The 12,344-nt window shown below is 46.2% G+C and overlaps 1 protein-coding gene across 2 annotated transcripts in view; it reads left to right on the top strand.

Moving 5' to 3' along the window:
- Window positions 1-12,344, top strand: part of hbs1l (HBS1-like translational GTPase) — a 264,743-nt gene that overhangs the window by 28,654 nt on the left and 223,745 nt on the right. The gene's annotated exons all lie outside the window — the stretch shown is intronic.

The raw sequence follows: 12,344 nt of genomic DNA on the forward strand, positions 1-12,344 counted from the left end.
GTTTTGTTTAGTATAATTAGGAGGCCATGTCTCAAGAGTTGTGTCAGAATCCACTTGTATATTTTGAATCAGTTTTGCAATCTTTACTCTTTCACATTTGACATTGGTGCGAAACTGACCAATTTTGGATTCAGCTCATGGATTTATGCAGTGCTGCGCCACTCTCCCTTGACTGTCTTCTCTCCAACTTTATTCAGGTACATGAATGGGTGGGGCGAAAACATTGAAAGAATGCGAAAAAATTGAAAGAATGTGCCAAACCTTTGACAGAACTGTAGAGCAGAACATCAATTAGCTCTGTGAAGGAAACATTTAATGAATATTTATTTATGTAATAGTGTTATAATATGCAGGAAACTGCTAATAGTTAAGAATAAGAGTCTAACAGAGTACTACCATGGAGTATCTGAAGTTAATTGTGAACAGATATTCACACATGTCTTTAATTATCTTTCTTTTTGGATTTGTGAAATTTGAGACACTTTTGGACAGAATTAAGAAAAGCAAGTAGCAAAAATTAAGCAATGTGATTCACTGCTGTTTTATTATTTAACAGTTTGACGGAGGGCCGCAGAATCTTTACTCAATCCCTCCTCCCAGTAATGAAAACAAATACATGTATCTCAATCAAAACTGTTATGATTCCCATAAAGTTCATTAATGTTTAAAGAGAAATTTAAACACCAATAGTTTATTGAAAGAATGAAGCCACAAGATTCCACGGTTTAAAAACAAATGAATTTCACTGTACAAGGATCAAGAAAAGCAAATCATACAAAAATGTATTAAATAAACACTCTTAGTTAATTAGTTTTACTTTATATCGAAAAGCACAGGAAAACACAGCCACCTACACTTCAGACTAAAATCCTCAACTAAACCCTCCCTTTTCTGTTATGAATTTCTGCAGAAAGTCTTTGGCTACTTATTGGGTTCTTGAAGGTGACCCACTTTCTTGGGATCAACTCCAAACCTTTCTGCAATAGAAAATTAAAGTTATTTTACTGTGCCTTCTGAACTCATGGCTTGCCCCCATCGACTTGGATGTGTTCAGTTCTAAGCCCAAAGACCACATGACTGTGGTTCACTTTTGAATTGCTGTCATTTTTTGCTCCAAATCTGGTAAATCTTCCAGCCTTTTTATTATATCCTCATGAGATCTGTCTCCAAACTGACCACCAATGTTCTGCATATTGAACATTAAAGTTGGTATTTTCATTGCTTTGTATATGGGATGGTTGTCTGGACCAATACATTGAGGAACCAACAAGGGGACAAGCCATCTTGGACTGGGTGCTGTGCTATGAGAATGGATTAGTTGGCAATCTAGTTGTGAGAGAACCGATGGGGATGAATGACCATAATATGATAAGAGTTCTTTATCAAGGTGGATAGTGAGGTAGTTGATTCTGAAACCAGGGGCCTGAACCTCAATAAAGGTGGCTATGATGGACTACGAAAGATTACGGAAGGAAGGACAGTGGACATGCAATGGCAGGCATTCAAGGAACGAATAGGTGAACTCGAAAACGTATTTACTCTTATTTGGCGCAAGAGTAGAAAAGGAACTGTGGCCAAACCATGGTTTACATGAGAAATTAGAGATTGTATTAGATTCGAAGAAGAGGCATACAGATAAGCAAGAAAAATGGATCTGAGGATTGGGAACAGTTTAAAATTCATCAAAGGCAGACCATGGGATTGATTAAGAAGGGGAAAATACAATATGGAAGTAAGCTGGCGGGGAACATTAAAAACTGACTGTAAAAATTTCTGTAGGTATGTAAAGAGAAAAAGATTGATAGAAACAAATGCAGGCCCCTTATAATCAGAAACGCAGGAATTAACTTCTGGGTGCGGCGATGACCAGCTGAGTCGCACGTTTCGGCAGCTCCCTGTGAAACGGACTTTTGGGCTCTTGATAGGAGCCCCAACGGCAATTTTAACGGCTGAAAACACGGTGCGGTAAACCAGAAGGGTGTTCCCCCTGGACACGGATGGAAAAAGGAGAGGAAAGTGGCCGGATTGCAGCGGATCCTTTGGAGCAGCGGCAAGGAAGGCAAGCAGAAACCAAGATGGCGTCGGAAGGTGGCAGTTTCATATGGGGCCCTGAACAACAAGAGTTTTTGAAACGCTGCGTGGAGGAGATAAAAAAGGAAATGAAGAAAGAGTTGTTGGCCCCGATACTACAGGCGATCGAAGGGCTAAAGGAGGAACAAAAGACCCAGGAGCAGGAGCTTCGGGTCGTGAAGGCGAAAGCAGCAGAGAATGAAAACGATATACAGGGCCTGGTGGTGAAGTCGGAGATACAGGAGGCACACCAGAAACGATCTGTGGAGAGGTTGGAGGCACTGGAAAATAACGCAAGGAGGAACAACTTGAGGATTCTTGGCCTTCCTGAAGGTGTGGAGGGGGCGGACGTCGGGGCATATGTGAGCACGATGCTGCACTCGTTAATGGGAGTGGAGGCCCCGACGGGTCCGTTGGAGGTGGAGGGAGCATACCGAGTTATGGTGCGAGGATCGAGAGCAGGAGAAGCTCCCAGAGCCATAGTGGTGAGATTCCTCCGTTTTAAGGATAGAGAAATGGTCCTTAGATGGGCGAAGAAAACTCGGTGTAGTAAATGGGAGAACGCGGTGATCCGCGTCTATCAAGATTGGAGTGCGGAGGTGGCGAGAAGGAGGGCGAGCTTTAATCGGGCCAAAGCGGTACTTCACAAAAAAAAGATAAAGTTTGGAATGCTGCAACCGGCAAGACTGTGGGTCACATATCAAGGGAGGCACCACTACTTTGAGACGGCGGATGAAGCGTGGACTTTTATTGTAGAAGAAAAATTGGAATGATTGGACTACGAAAATGAACGTTTGGACAAAGTGGTGGGACGAGTGGGGGGGGGGCGAAGAGGGATTGTATGATTAATCCTGCGGTATGGTAACTTTTCTTTCTCCCACAGGTGGTGATGGGGGGAGGTGGGGAGGGAGAGGAGATGGGGCGTTGGCCATGGGAGGCGGGGCCGAGGGAGAGGCGCGGGCTTGGTTCCCGCGCTATGATAATTATGGCGGGAATAGAGAAGCAGGAAGGAGGGGGCGCCGCACGGTGCGAGCCGTGATCACGGGGGGAAGCCGAGGTCAGCCAGAGTTTGCTGACTTCTGGGAGCAACATGGGGGGAGTAATTACGCTAACGGGGGGTCTAGGGGGGGGGGGGGGGAATTACTGGGTTGCTGCTGCTGGGGAAAGGGGGGAGTGGGTACGGGAAAGGATGGGCGGGGGGGCACCGTCTGGGAGAAATACAGCTGCGTGGGAACTGGGCGAGAAGCTGGAAAAAGATGATGGCTAACCGGCAAGGGGGGGGGGTGGGAAGCCCCCCAACTCGGCTGATCACGTGGAACGTGAGGGGGCTTAACGGGCCGATAAAGAGGGCACGAGTACTCGCACACCTTAAGAAACTTAAAGCAGATGTGGTCATGTTACAGGAAACGCACCTGAAACTGATAGATCAGGTTAGGTTGCGCAAAGGATGGGTAGGGCAGGTGTTCCATTCGGGGCTGGATGCAAAAAAAAGGGGGGTGGCTATATTAGTGGGGAAGCGGGTAATGTTCGAGGCAAAGACTATAGTGGCGGATAACGGGGGCAGATACGTGATGGTGAGTGGCAAATTACAGGGAGAGATGGTGGTGTTGGTAAACGTGTATGCCCCGAATTGGGACGATGCCAATTTTATGAGGCGAATGCTAGGACGCATCCCAGACCTAGAGACCGGAAAGCTGATAATGGGGGGAGACTTTAACACGGTGTTGGAACCAAGGCTGGATAGGTCGAAGTCCAGGACTGGTAGGAGGCCGGCAGCAGCCAAGGTGCTTAAGGATTTTATGGAGCAGATGGGAGGGGTGGACCCGTGGAGATTCAGTAGACCTAGGAGTAAGGAGTTCTCGTTTTTCTCCTATGTCCATAAAGTCTATTCACGCATAGACTTTTTTGTGTTGGGTAGGGCATTGATCCTGAGGGTGAGGGGAACGGAATATACGGCTATAGCCATTTCGGATCATGCCCCACACTGGGTAGACTTGGAGATAGGGGAGGAAATAAGAGGGCGTCCACCCTGGAGAATGGACATGGGACTAATGGCGGGTGAGGGGGTGTGCTTAAGGGTGAGGGGATGCATTGAAAAGTACTTGGAACTCAATGACAATGGGGAGGTTCAGGTGGGAGTGGTCTGGGAGGCGTTGAAGGCGGTGGTTAGGGGGGAGCTGATATCAATAAGGACACATAAAGGGAAGCAGGAGAGTAAGGAACGGGAGCGGTTGTTGCAAGAACTTTTGAGGGTGGACAGACAGTATGCGGAAGCACCGGAAGAGGGACTGTATAGGGAAAGGCAAAGGCTGCATGTGGAATTTGACTTGTTGACCACAGGCACTGCAGAGGCACAATGGAGGAAGGCGCAGGGTGTACAGTATGAATATGGAGAGAAGGCGAGCAGATTGCTGGCACACCAATTGAGGAAAAGGGGAGCAGCGAGGGAAATAGGGGGGGTGAGAGACGAAGATGGAGAGACGGAGCGGGGAGCGGAGAGAGTGAATGAAGTGTTTAAGACATTTTATAAAAAATTGTATGAAGCTCAACCCCCGGATGGGAGGGAGAGAATGATGGAGTTTTTGGATCGGCTGGAAATTCCCAAGGTGGAAGAGCAGGAAAGGATGGGATTGGGAGCACAGATCACGGTAGAAGAAGTGGTGAAAGGAATTAGGAACATGCAGACGGGAAAGGCCCCGGGACCGGATGGATTCCCAGTTGAATTTTACAGAAAATATTTGGACTTGCTCGCCCCGCTACTGACGAGGACCTTTAACGAGGCAAAGGAAAGGGGACAACTGCCCCCGACTATGTCAGAAGCAACGATATTGCTTCTTTTAAAGAAGGAAAAGGATCCGCTACAATGCGGGTCCTACAGACCAATCTCCCTCCTCAATGTAGATGCCAAGGTCTTGGCCAAGGTAATGGCAATGAGAATAGAGGAATGTGTCCCGGGGGTGGTTCATGAGGACCAACTGGGTTTGTGAAGGGGAGACAGCTGAACACGAACATACGGAGGTTGTTAGGGGTAATGATGATGGCCCCACCAGAAGGTGAAACGGAGATAGTAGTGGCGATGGATGCCGAGAAAGCATTTGATAGAGTGGAGTGGGATTATCTGTGGGAGGTGTTGAGGAGATTTGGGTTCGGAGAGGGGTATGTTAGATGGGTGCAGCTGTTGTATAGGGCCCCAGTGGCGAGTGTGGTCACGAATGGACGGGGATCGGCATATTTTCGGCTCCATAGAGGGACAAGGCAGGGATGTCCTCTGTCCCCATTACTGTTTGCACTGGCGATTGAGCCCCTGGCGATAGCGCTGAGAGGTTCCAAGGGATGGAGGGGAATACTTAGGGGAGGAGAAGAACACCGGGTATCTTTATATGCGGATGATCTGCTACTATATGTGGCGGATCCAGCGGAGGGGATGCCAGAAATAATGCGGATACTTGGGGATTTTGGGGATTTTTCAGGGTATAAATTGAACATGGGGAAGAGTGAGCTGTTTGTGGTGCATCCAGGGGAGCAGAGTAGAGAAATAGAAGACCTACCGTTGAGGAAGGTAACAAGAGACTTTCGTTACCTGGGGATCCAGATAGCTAAGAATTGGGGCACATTGCACAGGCTAAATTTGACGCGGTTGGTGGAACAGATGGAGGAAGATTTCAAGAGATGGGATATGGTAGCATTGTCAATGGTAGGGAGGGTGCAGGCGGTTAAGATGGTGGTCCTCCCGAGATTCCTCTTTGTGTTTCAGTGTCTCCCGGTGGTGATCACGAAGGCTTTTTTCAAAAGGATAGAAAAGAGTATCATGGGTTTTGTTTGGGCCGGGAAGACTCCGAGAGTGAGGAAGGGATTCTTACAGCGTAGTAGGGATAGGGTGGGGCTGGCACTACCGAGCCTCAGTGAGTATTATTGGGCCGCTAATATTTCAATGGTGAGTAAGTGGATGGGAGAGGAGGAAGGAGCGGCGTGGAAGAGATTAGAGAGGGCGTCCTGTAGGGGGACCAGCCTGCAGGCTATGGTGACAGCCCCATTGCCGTTCTCACCAAGGAACTATACCACGAGTCCGGTGGTGGTAGCTACACTGAAGATTTGGGGACAGTGGAGACGACATAGGGGAAAGACCGGAGCACTGGGGGGGTCCCCGATAAGAAACAACCATAGGTTTGCCCCCGGGGGAATGGATGGGGGATATGGAATGTGGCAAAGAGCAGGTATAACGCAATTGAAAGATCTATTTGTGGATGGGAAGTTTGCGAGTCTGGGAGCGCTGACCGAGAAATATGGGTTGCCCCAAGGGAATGCATTCAGGTACATGCAATTGAGGGCTTTTGCGAGGCAACAGGTGAGGGAATTCCCGCAGCTCCCGACACAAGAGGTGCAGGACAGAGTCATCTCAAAGAAATGGGTGGGGACGGTAAGGTGTCGGATATATATATAGGGAAATGAGAGACGAAGGGGAGACTATGATGGACGAACTAAAAGGGAAATGGGAAGAAGAGCTAGGGGAGGAGATTGAGGAGGGGATGTGGGCAGATGCCCTAAACAGGGTAAACTCGTTGTCCTCGTGCGCCAGGCTAAGCCTGATTCAGTTTAAGGTATTACACAGGGCACATATGACTGGAACACGGCTCAGTAAATTTTTTGGGGTGGAGGATAGGTGTGCGAGGTGCTCGAGAAGCCCAGCGAATCATACCCATATGTTTTGGTCATGCCCGGCACTACAGGGGTTTTGGATGGGGGTGACAAAGGTGCTTTCGAAAGTAGTCGGAGTCCGGGTCGAACCAAGCTGGGGGTTGGCTATATTTGGGGTTGCACAAGAGCCGGGAGTGCAGGAGGCGAAAGAGGCCGATGTTTTGGCCTTTGCGTCCCTAGTAGCCCGGCGCAGAATATTGCTAATGTGGAAAGAAGCCAAGCCCCCGGGGGTGGAGACCTGGATAAATGATATGGCGGGGTTCATAAAGTTAGAGCGGATTAAGTTCGTCCTAAGGGGGTCGGCTCAAGGGTTTACTAGGCGGTGGCAACCGTTCGTCGAATATCTTGCGGAAAGATAGATAGGGGAGAACAAAGAAGGCAGCAGCAGCGGCCCAGGACTTGGGGGGGGGGGGGGGGGGGGGGGGTGGCCTCAGACAAGGCAGTTGCCAATTAGGGCTAGTTTTTATTTTTTTTGTTATTTAATATTTATTTATTTGTTGTTGTTTTTGTTTAAACTTAAAAAGGTCATTATTATCTGTATTGTTACAATGTTGTGTAAAGGATGCACAATGTACTGTGTTGGTTGACCAAAAATTTTCAATAAAATATTATTTAAAAAAAAAGAAACGCAGGAATTATAATTGGGAACAAAGAAATGGCTGATCAACTAATATTTTGCTTCTGTCTTCACAAAGGAAGACATGAATAATGCACCAGAAGTTCTGAGAAACACGAGTTTCAGTGAGGAGCTGAACAAAATTGTATTAGTAAATAATTTTTTGGGGGAAATTAATGGGATTGAGGGCAGAAAAAGCTGCAGGGCCTGATAATCTTCATCCCAAAGTACTTAAGGAAGTGGCCCGAAGAAATAGTAGATCTATTGGTGGTCATTTACCAAAATTCTTTGGACTCTGGAATGGTTCCTAGATTAGAAGGTAGCTAATATAACCTCACTATTCAAAAAGCGAGGTAGAGAGAAAACAGGGAACTATAAACCATCAGTAGTAAGAAAGTTGCTAGAGTCCATTATCAAGGATTTCATAGCACAGCATTTGGAAAGCAATGATATATTAAGCCGAAGTCAGCATGGATTTACGAAATGGAAATCCTGCTTGACAAATCTACAAGAATTCTTTGAAGATGTAATTAGTAGAGTTGACCAGGGGGAACCGGTTTATTTAGACATTCAGAAGGTTTTTGACAAGGTCTCGCATAGATTATTATGTAAAGTTAAATCGCACGGGATTGCGGGTAGTGTTTTTTTTTATTTGCTCAAGGGATGTGGGGTATTGCTGGCTGTACCAGCATTCAATGCCCATTCCCGCGAGCATTTAAGAGTCAACAACACTGCTGTGGATCCGGAGTCACATGATGACCAGACTGGGTAAGGACTGCAGATTTTCTTCCCTAAAGGACATTAGTGAATCAGTGGGGTTTTATGACAATCAACAATGGTTTTGTCATTAAACTTTTAATTCCGGATTTTATTTTTATCAAATTCCACCATCTGGCATGGCGGGATTCGAACCCAGTCACCAGAGCATTACCCTGGCTCTCTGGATTACTAGTCCGATGACAATACCACTATGCCACAACTTGAGATGGATAGAAAGCTTGTCAGCAGACAGGAAGCAAAAAGTTGGAATAAATGGGTCTTTTTCCGATTGGCAGGCAGTGACTAGTGGTGGTACGGCAGGAATCTGTGCTAGGACCCCAACTTTTCACATATATATATATATATACATATAGATATTAAAAACATTTTTTTTTTGTTGAGATTTTTTATTCAAAACAAATTTGTAACATTTACAGAGAGAAAAAAGGCTATATGCAAAGAGCCTTAACGTAGTGAAAACGAACAGTGGGAAAGAATAAACATGTTAATAAGGCACTTCCCCTGTCAGCTCTGTTTGCCCATGCCACAGTTCACATTATATATTAATGATTTTGACGAGGGAAATAAATATATTATTTCCAAATTTGTAGGTGATACAAACTCGGGTGGGAGGGTGAGTTGTGAGGAGGATGCAGAGATGCTTTAGCGAGATTTGGACTCGCTGAGCGAGTGGGCACATGCAGTATAATGTGGATAAATATGAGATTATCCACTTTGGTAGCAAACCAGAATATTATTTGAATGGGTGTAAATTAAGAGAAGTGGTTACTTTGGTGTCCTTGTGCATCAGTCGCAGAAAGTAAGTGCGCAGGCACAGCAGGCAGTAAAGAAGGCGAATGGTATGTTGGCTTTCATAACAAGAGGATTTGAGTATAGGAATAGGGATGTTTTACTGCAATTGTATAGGGTATTGGTGAGGCCCCACCTTGAGTATTGTGTGCAGATTTGGTGTCCTTTCTTGAGGAAGGATGTTCTTGCTATGGAGGGAGTGCAGCCAAGGTTTACCAGGCTGATTTCTGGGATGGCGGCACTGTCATAGGGGGAGAGACTAAGTTGGTTAGGACTATATCCATTAGAGTTTAGAAGAGCGAGAGGGGATATCAAAGAAACTTATAAAATTCTAACGGGATTAGACAGGGTAGATATGGAAAGAATGTTCCCAATAGTGGGCAGCACGGTAGCCCAAGTGGATAGCACTGTGGCTTCACAGCGCCAGGGTCCCAGGTTCAATGTCTCTGGGTCACTGTCTCTGTGGAGTCTGCACATTCTCCCCATGTCTGCGTAGGTTTCCTCCGGGTGCTCTGGTTTCCTCCCACAGTCCAAAGACGTGCAGGTTAGGTGGATTGGCCATGCTAAATTGCCCTTAGTGTCCAAAAAAGTTAGGAGGGGTTATTGGGTTACGGGGATAGGGTGGAAGTGATGGCTTAAGTGGGTCGGTGCAGACTCGATGGGCCGAATGGCCTTCTGCACTGTATGTTCTATATTCTATGTTCTAATGCTGGGGGAGTCCAGAACCAGAGGTCATAGTTTGAGGATAAGGGGTAGACCTTTTAGGACTGAGTTGAGGAGGAATTTCTTCAACCAACCAGAGAGTTGTGAATCTGTGGAGTTCAGTACCACAGAAAGAGGTTGAAGCCAAAACGTGTAATTTCAAGATGGAATTAGATATAGCGCTTGGGGCTAAAGGGATATGGAGGGAAGGTGGGATCAGGGTATTGAACTTGATGATCAGCCATAAGAACATAAGAACTAGGAACAGGAGTAGGCCATCTGGCCCCTCGAGCCTGCTCCGCCATTTTATGAGATCATGGCTGATCTTTGTGGACTCAGCTCCACTCTCCGGCCCGTACACCATATCCCCGAACCCCTTTATTCTTTAGAAAGGCATCTATCTTTTTCTTAAAGACGTTTAATGAAGGAGCCTCAATTGCTTCACTGGGCAAGGAATTCCAGAGATTCACAACCCTTTGGATGAAGAAGTTCCTCCTACACTCCGTCCTAAATCTACCTCCCCTTATTTTGAGGCTATGCCCCCTAGTTCTGCTTTCCCCGACCAGTGGAAACAACCTGCCCGCATCTATCCTATCTATTTCCTTCATAATTTTATATGTCTCAATAAGATCCCCCCGCATCCTTCTAAACTCCAATGAGTACAGTCCCAGTCTACTCAACCTCTCGTCATAATTTAATCCCCTCAACTCTGGGATCAACCTAGTGAATCTCCTCTGCACTCCCTCCAGTGCCAATAAGTCCTTTCTCGGGTAAGGAGACCAAAACTGAACACAATACTCCAGATGCGGCCTCACCAACACCCTATACAATTGCAGCATAACCTCACTAGCCTTGAACTCCATCCCTCTAGCATTGAAAGACAAAACTCGATTAGCCTTCTTAATCACCTGTTGCACCTGCACACCAACTTTTTGCGACTCGTGCACCAGCACACCCAGGTCCCTCTGCACAGCAGCATGTTTTAACATCTTACCGTTTAATCCATTCTGCTGTTATTCCTCCCAAAATAGATAGCCTCACACTTGGCAACATTGAATTCCATCTGCCAGACCCTAGCCCATTCACCTAACCTATCTAAATCCTTCTGCAGACTTCCGGTATCCTCTGCACTTTTTGCTTTACCACTCATCCTAGTGTCGTCTGCAAACTTTGACACATTGCACTTGGTCCCCAACTCCAAATCGTCTATGTAAATTGTGAACAACTGCGAGCCCAACACTGATCCTTGAGGGACCCCACTAGTTACAGGTTGCCAACCAGAGAAACACCCATTTATCCCCACTCTCTGCTTTCTGTTAGTTAACTAATCCTCTACCCATGCTACCACTTTACCCTCAATGCCATGCATCTTTAGTTTATGCAGCAACCTTTTGTGTGGCACCTTGTCAATAGCTTTCTGGAAATCCAGATATACCACATCCATTGGCTCCCCGTTATCTACTGCACTGGTAACGTCCTCAAAACATTTTACCAAATTAGTCAGACACGACCTACCCTTTGTGAACCCATGCTGCGTCTGCCCAATGGGACAATTTCCCTCCAGGTGCCCCGCTATTTCCTCCTTAATGATAGATTCCAGCATTTTCCCTACAACCGAAGTTAAGCTTACCGGCCTATAATTACCCGCTTTCTGCCGACCTCCTTTTTTAAACAGTGGTGTCACGTTTGCTACTTTCCAATCCTCTGGGACCACCCTAGAGTCTAGTGAATTTTGATAAATTATCACTGGTGCGTTTACAATTTCCCTAGCCATCTCTTTTAACACTCTGGGATGCATCCCATCAGGGCCAGGAGACTTGTCTACCTTTAGCCCCATTAGCTTTCCCAATACTGCCTCCTTAGTGATTGCAATCATCTCAAGGTCCTCACCTATCATATCTTTATTTCCATCAGTCACTGGCATGTTATTTGTGTCCTCCACTGTGAAGACTGACCCAAAAAACCTGTTCAGCTCCTCAGCCATTTCCCCGTCTCCTATTATTAAATCTCCCTTCTCATCTTCCAAAGGACCAATATTTACCTTAGCCACTCTTTTTTGTCTTATATATTTGTAGAAGCTTTTACCATCTGCTTTTATGTTCTGAGCCAGTTTACTTTCATAGTCTACCTTACTCTTCTTTATGGCTTTTTTAGTAGCTTTCTGTTGTCCCCTAAAGACTTCCCAGTCCTCTAGTCTCCCACTAATTTTTGCCACTTTGTATGTTTTTTCCTTCAATTTGACACTTTCCCTCACCTCCTTAGATATCCACGGTCGATTTTTCCCCTTTCTACCGTCTTTCTTTTTTGTCGGTATGAACCTTTTCTGAACACTGTGAAAGATCGCTCGGAAGGTTCTCCACTGTTCCTCAACTGCTTCACCATGAAGTCTTTGCTCCCAGTCTACCTTAGCTAGTTCTTCTCTCATCCCATTATAACCGCCTTTGTTTAAGCATAAAACACTAGTGTTTGATTTTACCTTGTCATCCTCCAACTGTATTTTAAATTCCACCGTATTGTGGTTGCTCCTTCCAAGAGGATCCCGAACTATGAGATCATTAATCAATCCTGCCTCGTTACACAGGACCAGATCTAGGACCGCTTGTTCCCTTGTAGGTTTCATTACATACTGTTCCAGGAAATTATCCCGGGCACATTCTATAAACTCCTCCTCAAGGCTGCCTTTACCAACCTG

Source organism: Scyliorhinus torazame, chromosome 4 (genome assembly GCF_047496885.1).
Source record: "Scyliorhinus torazame isolate Kashiwa2021f chromosome 4, sScyTor2.1, whole genome shotgun sequence".
Classification (NCBI taxonomy): Eukaryota; Metazoa; Chordata; class Chondrichthyes; order Carcharhiniformes; family Scyliorhinidae; genus Scyliorhinus; species Scyliorhinus torazame.